Below are 8,213 nucleotides of genomic sequence, written 5' to 3' on the forward strand. Positions count from 1 at the left end.
GTTACTGCACTTAAAGAAAACAAATAACGTCCCCCATGCTATCTCTGGCTTAATAGTTCATTGTATTCAATTTATTTTGTGTAAAAATTAGAACATCAAAAATATCGCCGTATTTTTGTTCAGCCCCGAAAGAAGTCTTTATGTCGGTTATTTCGACAACTCTCTGCGAAACCCACGCGAACACCACGTGGAGCGTACTTGCCCGAAAACGAAGACAACTCAGCCGCGAATGTCGATACGTAGCCATCGATTCTTTTATTGTGATAGCGAATGTGTAGAGTCTCGATGGGTTTATGGGTCGCCGTCATGATTACACATTGCTGCTTAACGTTGTACTCGAGCGCATTTAGTGTTTTTGTGTTTTCTTTCCTTTGTGTGCCTCTTGCTAGTAATCATCTATTGTCATAGAGACAGTAAATGAGTGAACGTGAGCATATATATATATATATATATATATATATATATATATATATATATATATATATATATATATATATATATATATATATATATATATATATATATATATATATATATATATATATATATATATATATATATATATATATATAAAGAAAATAAGTGTATACTAAAGGGCTCGTTTTTCCGTGTATTGACACAATATTGTCTGTCTGTTTGCTATTACTTCTTCTCGATTTATCACTCCTATTACTTTCTCTTCATTATTTCTCTTCCTTACTCCATCTCTATGTATGCGTTACTCATCTACAACACCCTCTCTCTCTCTCTTTCTCTCTCTCTCTTTACACTACTCCAAATTCTCTGTACTAGTTCTTCATGTCTGTCTCAAAAACTGGGTACCCGTAAATATCTCTCCTTCTCGCATGCCTCCTCGCTATCTCCCCTTAATGGTGGCTTCTCTGCCATGCTGACTAGCACTGAGAAAAAGATTAATGACCCGTACGCCAAGAAGAGACGCGGAGCGAGGCTCCGAATTACAGCAATATGCCCTAATTGCAGAGATCTGGCCTAAGTCGAAGCCATAACCGACCAAGGCTGACTCGGCTAGCTAGAGCAACCACTGAGGCCCCTTAGCGTCCGTCTTCGGGCCCACGTGTATGCTTGCCTGCCATACGAGCACATCGTACGCATTAGTGCAGATGAGTCAGCGATAAGCGCCGTCACCCATGCTTTCGTGTGCGGCACTCAACAATGAATTCTGGCGTCGCTTGCGAACTCAGCGTAACGTTGCGACTAGACCTGAGGCGCTAGATAAGCATTTAGGCCCGTATTCACAAACCAACCTCAACCTTACCTCGAGTTTTCCTCATCAGCTTTAAGCCGTTATTGCGCTTGCTGAACAAAGTAGGCTAGTATAAATAAACCAATCTCGTTACTATATTCTAACCTGTTACCAATTCTGTGCCCTAGTAACGCCCATAGAGAGTACAGAAACTTGAGGAAAACGTGAGGAGAGGCCAAGGTTGGTTTGTGAATACGGGCCTTGGCGTTTAACCCCCGTATTCTAGAACGTCCTTTCACTCAACGCTTCACCTTCACTTAAGAAAGCCGATGGGAGCGCTGTCTCTTGGCCCGGCAAGTCACTGCATATCAGCGATAATGTCCTGCGATTCTCGAGTAGCGCAGCGCCATTTTCAGCCGAGAAGTGGCGCAGTGCTCAACTATGTCAAGTAAAGGGTGAAAGTCGAGTCGAGGAGCGTTGGTGATTACGGGAGTAAGGCTTCGCTGTGACCGGGGTGCCTCTCTTGAGTTTCTGTCCTTCGTTCGACGCGGCCATTGCGTGCTATCATGCTGGTATGTTTCCTACGGGGACGGTATAAAAGAATAATTTGCTCTCAATTTGCCCGAGAATATGCTGCGCGATTGCAGCAAAGAACGGCGAACATCTCACATTTTTAGGGCAGCCAGTACAGGACTTCACAGACTGCATATCATATGTGGGAATCACGTCATGGGTGAAATAGCGTGAGGCGTTGTTTTGCTGCAGGAAATACCTCATAAATGTGATTCAATAACAGTCTCTGGCATTTAAACTCAAGTTTTAGATGATTCTTTTTCGGCTTAACCTAAAAAGTGCCATGCTGGAAACTTACACTGAAATAAAAAAAGGACCAGGAAACTGAAAACGCATAGAAATATATTTATTACAGGAAGTTGAATTTACAGAACCATTGTATGAAATTGTAATGCAGGTGAACTGTAGGCTGTTTGATCGATCAGCTTCACTAGAAAATTCTGCTGCGAAACTGTTACAGACATTACGTGAGAAAGCTGAGGCAGTTTGACGCATGATGCCACCACTCTCTAATCACTGTCTGTTAATGATGGCTTTCCGTTGTATCAGTAGAATAGTCGTACAATCGACAGCTTCCTTTAGGGAGCAGTGATGTAGAACTTTCCCCAATAAATCACGTCCGATCGGCTAGAAACAAATGTGTTCATGGCAACGATTTACCGAGAAAGACTCTACCGTTTATATGGGTTCATACAAGCAATGTCCCCGATATAGTTGGGTATATTTAGTACGCCTGATAATTTCACACTGCTTCCTGATATAGGACAAGTTAATGCCTGCTGCAGCGTGCTCAAGCTTGTGTCCGTCTATAACATTGTCTCAGTAGCCACTGCAGGTCCTTCTAATCATAATTTTTGTCGCAAACTTACTTTGGCTGGCATGACTGCTTTTAATAGGGGCGAGGTAGAGGAGAAGGAAAATGGTGTCTTCCCCAGCGGGACATAAAGCAGATGACAGGAGGGACAGGAGATGCAATCGTGTGCCGTCTGTTTACTGTCGCGCTAATATCGTCTGTTTTATGTCGCCGTCGTCTGGAAGTGTTGTTTTCCATCAGCGAATAAGCAATCCACTGAATGACGCAAGGTGCTTGCCTACTTAGGCAAGTGCACTTAGGCGATGGATGCCTATGTGTCGAGTGTGCTCGTTACATTGTTTTACATAAGAAATTACGTATTCTTCGTGAGATGATTGGCTGGAAATTTGCTAACGGTATCACAAGCGCTGGCCAACTTGAACCGTAAGGGCGAAGGCAAGGTAAGCCACTTGAATGCTCCGTAGGTCCACAAATTAATTAAGCGGTAATTAAACACTAATATATGTCAATTGGTTGGAACCATTTGCTTATTCGGATATGTTTAAATTTGTGGCAACTAAATAGGCACGCTGCACACTTCGAAATAATGAACGGTTTTAATGCTGAAATAATGTCGTTATAAAATTTGCAGGATTTTTTTAAAATCCACGAGTCTTATACTCTCAGTAACGCACAGACAATAAAGAGTAATTAGAGTTAACACTCCAGTGCTTGCCCTTGTGGGTAATGATTACCTTATGGCCGCCCAATATGGAGAGAATCATAGACTAAGCGGAGCGTTTAGAATTCACACACTAGTCGGGAAAATGCCACACGAGATCGACACGTGTGCTATGCTTCACTTGTCAGTTGTTGCAACCGCGAGAAAAGTGTTGTAATTTCAACAAGCGAAGGGACCGGCACAGGACACAGGATCATGTGTCTTTCTGCTAAAAAAAAAATAGCCCGTTGTGTCTAAGCGCAGTTGACCTCTCTCTCTTTCTTGCTTATCTGTTTACCCATTGCTTCATTAATCAACAAGCGCGGCAGGCTCTTACACCACACATCCTGCCAGTTTGAATATATATATATATATATATATATATATATATATATATATATATATATATATATATATATATATATATATATATATATATGTACGGTGCTTCAGTTCGGGTGGGCACCCCGAACTGAAGCACCGTCGGAAAAACCACGCTCGAGTAGGCTAAATTAACAGTGTATGGCATAAATCTGCACGTATGTTTCAAGACAGGATGTCCACAATATCACAAAAGAGGCGGAGAAAGGACTGTTACAGAAAAAAATACGCAAATACTTTGGTGTTAGCACAATGCATCGTATTTTTCTTGTTTTCTTTTTTTCTTTCAGTGCGATAACGATCACAATGACAACGAAACAGGGGTGACACCACGTGGAGCAAACAAGGAACGCCCGTAAGCTCACTGAATGGGAGCCGACCACAGCGTGGCACTCAGATGAAAAAGTTCCCCTCTGCAACCTTTCAGGATCGTATGTCGATCAGACTGCTTTCTTTGTTTTCTTTTCCTTACTTGGATCTCCTAAAGGGCAAGCCCTAGCGTATATTACATACACACTACTATTTACTTACTTGTCTCATTGTATTGCGTGATAACCACCCGTACTGAACTGTCGGCCGAGGCTGTTGTTCTTGGCTCAGCTCTTGCGTCGACGGGCGAAGAGTGAGACCTGCCCATTTTCATGGTCGTGTTACCTGGGGCTATGGTGGCCCGTATCTCTTACCTCTTCAAGGCGGGACCAGAGTCAGCACCTTCGAAAACGACGATTGCCCCCCTCTTGTCAAACCCAGAGCACATTTTACCTCGCTTTCACGCACAAAACTCGGTGATACACTGAGCCTAATACACGTTCACCACGCGATGTGTCTAAAGGGAGCCGTAAATAATTGCACCCACAACGCAATTCATTCTGTGATAGCATGTAATAATTGGCTATTTGAGGGATTCAACTCCAGGTATGCGATTTTTAGGAAGCTTTTACAAATCTAAGCAAGAGCGATATTCGCAAACGCTCTCTTTAGTTAGTGCTCCTTGCCAGTTGCTTGTTGTATCCCCCTATCTTAGCTTATGTTGTCTAGTATTTTGTTATTTTATCGCGGAGGATGAATATGTGGGCTTGTTGTACATTATGCTGTGTATCACCTTACACGTAAAGTTTCCTTCCGTAAGACATGGATGTGCTTTAGTTTCGAATTGGGACCGGTTGGAAGTCTGGCACCCGTCCCACTCTTGATGTTTTTTTCACGATTATCATGAGCCTGACATAACTCACTGCAGGGCAAAGAGTTCTCGATGTTCCGCCAATGAATTAATTTCCGTGCTTGCTATTTTCACGCTACGCCCGAAAGCTTCCTAATCTCATCTGCCCACCTAACTTTCTTTCTGCCCCCCCCCCCCCACCCGTTTGTCTTTTCTGGAATCCAGTCAGTTGCTCTTAACGACCAGCGGTTATGTCACCTTAGTGCTACATCCGCGGCCCATGCCCATTTCATTTTCTTGATGTCGACTAAGATGACCTTGAGACAGGTTTTTTGCTAGGACCAACTTTGTTAGTTTCTCGTTCCTTAAAGGTTGCAGCTACCATTTTCCTTCCTATGGCAGTTTCTACATACAACTTAAACAAGCTTTTAGCTTTTTTACGATATATTACATGCGGACCCGGTACTATCCTAGGGTACACGTTCTCCTCGTGATATATACACCACTAAATTAATAATAGTAAAGAACATGCCTAAAGAAAGCCTAACAGCTGTATCTGCCTCATCCGTACTGCTTCGCTTCGCTTACTCGCCAAGTAGCGTCGTTCCAGCGAAAGAAATGTTTAGGGAAAGCCACCGTAGACCTCAACCTCCTCATCGGCAGCTGGAACATCCCTAAAGGGATGCTGAAGCTGCCAATGGGGAGCGTATACGTTCCTTTTTGTGGGAAAACGCAATCAAACCGTCACACCGTCACTGTGCGTCAGTCGGATAGTCATGCATTCATTTCGAGATCAGAACCGGAAATGGGGCTGAGCCGAATCAGTGCCTATACGTTATACATTCGGTGGGTGGGTGCGTACTTCGTCGTACGCACCCACCGGCGACGCCTGCGTCAGGAAGGCTCTACCCTAAAGCGGACTCTGCGCCTGCTAGCGGCCAGCGATAGCGAAAAGCTCGCACGTGAGAAACGACGGTGTTACAGGACACAAAGCACACCGTGGCTGGTTGTGAATAGCACCGTTGCGAAGAAAGGAGAAATAATTCGGTTCCGTAATCGGTCGGGAGGAGAGAGAGGCGCCGTATTGGAAGAAAGTCCGCTATCTGCCGCATTACGTCCAGTCCCGAATACAAGATGGCGCTGCCGTCGAAAGGCAACACAACAAGCATTCGACTCTTTGATGTTCTAGAATATCTGTCCACGTTAGGAGCGAGTCCATACGCATAGCCGCGGTCCACCAAAGACTCGAAAGCCGAAAACTTTCGCCCCCCGGGGGCCAAAGCTCAGTAAAGAATCTTAGGTAGCGTGGCGTTGCCTGCAGACCTTGTCTTACCCCAATCCATACATACTCTCCAAACATAGATCCCGACACATGCGCGCCACAGTGCAGGTTCTGCGTCACTAAAACAGCCACCCTGTACCACATGGTATGGGAATGCCCACACAATCCACCCCTACAACCCAGAGCACAGCACAACACTGTAGGGTGGGAGGCAGCTCTGTCCAGCTCGGATCCGAAAAACCAAGAGGCCCTCGTGAGACGAGCGAGGACAGCGGCCCGTGCCAATGGGATCCCGGACTAAGGAACCCACTTACCGACATTCCTTCCTTGGTCGCAAATAAATGTTTTATTCTCTCTCTCAACAGACATTCGATTGAGGAAATAGCAGCTGTTGACTACTCACATAGGCGCAATAGAAAGTGTGCAACTTTTACTAGTCGAACGAGGCTCAAACCATCAGCGGAGCAAGAGGTCCTAACTTCATGCCAGTGGTACCGTGTGTGGCTAGCCTTTACTAGACGGGGTACGTGATTCCGGGATTTCCGTCATGTGACTTGTTACGTGTTATTGCGGGAACACGACGCGTGAAAGATGTTACATAGCTTATGATGCAAGCGTGTCACGTGAGTAGCTATTAGGCGACGTTTCGAATTTCAGTCATGTGACTGAATGTTGCGTGGTGGTATACGTTATATACGGTCAAGCGAAGAGCTACGTGATGTTGCACGATTCTAATGACTTCCCTAGTTCATGATGTCACGTGATGTTTACGGTAAATGTCTAGAAGCTTGTACCGGTTCATGTTAATGATAATTCATATTCTCAGTACCCGGTGCTACGAAAAGCTTGCAAAGTTGCGTGATTTAAGTAGAAACTTGTGTGAGAGAAAAGCAAAGGGATTTGCAGGACGACGTTCTGTAAAAGGTTACCCACCAGGCTACGCGACTATTCGCTGCCGCGTCATTCTAAAACGGCTCGCCTAATTGTTCACACATGTCTCAGGCATTCACAAGCGTTATAATTAAATTGGCCCCGTATTAGCATGATTCACGGCAAAAGGCGTCGAAAGATAGTAGTCTTCTGTCTGAAAGTTCTGGGTGATATATAGACGCCTTCTGGCAATCAAAAACTTGGCTGCATGTCCACGCTCACATAGAATGGTGTGACAAAGCTGAAACGAAATTACGTTATGTAAAATACCACTTCAATATTATTTTTGGTGCTGAACTAGCATGAATTTAGCTTTACAGACGTCTTTTTCCAGCATACCTATATAAAGAATATTTTCCTTCTGGAGCTCGTATTTGATGTGAACTAATGCAGATTTGAGCTGCTTCAGAGCATAAGCTGCACGAAGAGTTCACAAGCTCTTTTAACTGGAGCCGCCACAAAGGTTTCTGGAATTGGGCAATTATTTATCTAACGAGAAGGCGAACGAAAGACGGCAATCCGGCTGATGTGTCAGGTGACGTTTATCTGATGACAGACCATTCCAGTCGTTTTCCTTCCAGCTCGAAGGAAAGCGACCACATTTAATGTTTTGCGACGTCAGCCGCGATTCGCGACAAGCTGAAAACGCGGCCGCGACTGTAGCAGACAAAGGAGTGCCGCCCATAGCACTGACTGCTCCTGCGCAAAACTATAGTTGCCGCAGACGACGGGCGGTGGCGCCGAGCAGACGACACACGCTCCACTACTCTTCAACAGTAGACGCCTCTGTACAAAGCAGCAGCTGCAAAATAGGCCGAGAACTACTCTGCGAATACTACATTTTTTCTTGGATTGTGTAGACGACATTCTGCCGCTGATAATAAAACTGCTGCAGTTAGCACTGCAGAAAGTCAACTATGTCTGCGGATGAATGTCATGCCTTGAGGGGAAGAAGCACAGGCAAGCGGGACGTGGAACATCTGCGCGTGTACGCTGTTCCAGCTACGAGTCTCTAGCGCTCGTGTTGAAGCCCAGTGTTATAATGAGGCTTGAGCACAGTCATACGTTACCCTATTGTATTCGGGAGCCGAACATCGAGCCGCTTATCTCCTTAACTACTTAAAGACAGCTTTGATGAAGTGCATATAAAGCGCCAGCGTTTACTGTGCG

Source organism: Rhipicephalus microplus, chromosome 7, assembly GCF_043290135.1.
Source record: "Rhipicephalus microplus isolate Deutch F79 chromosome 7, USDA_Rmic, whole genome shotgun sequence".
NCBI lineage: Eukaryota > Metazoa > Arthropoda > Arachnida > Ixodida > Ixodidae > Rhipicephalus > Rhipicephalus microplus.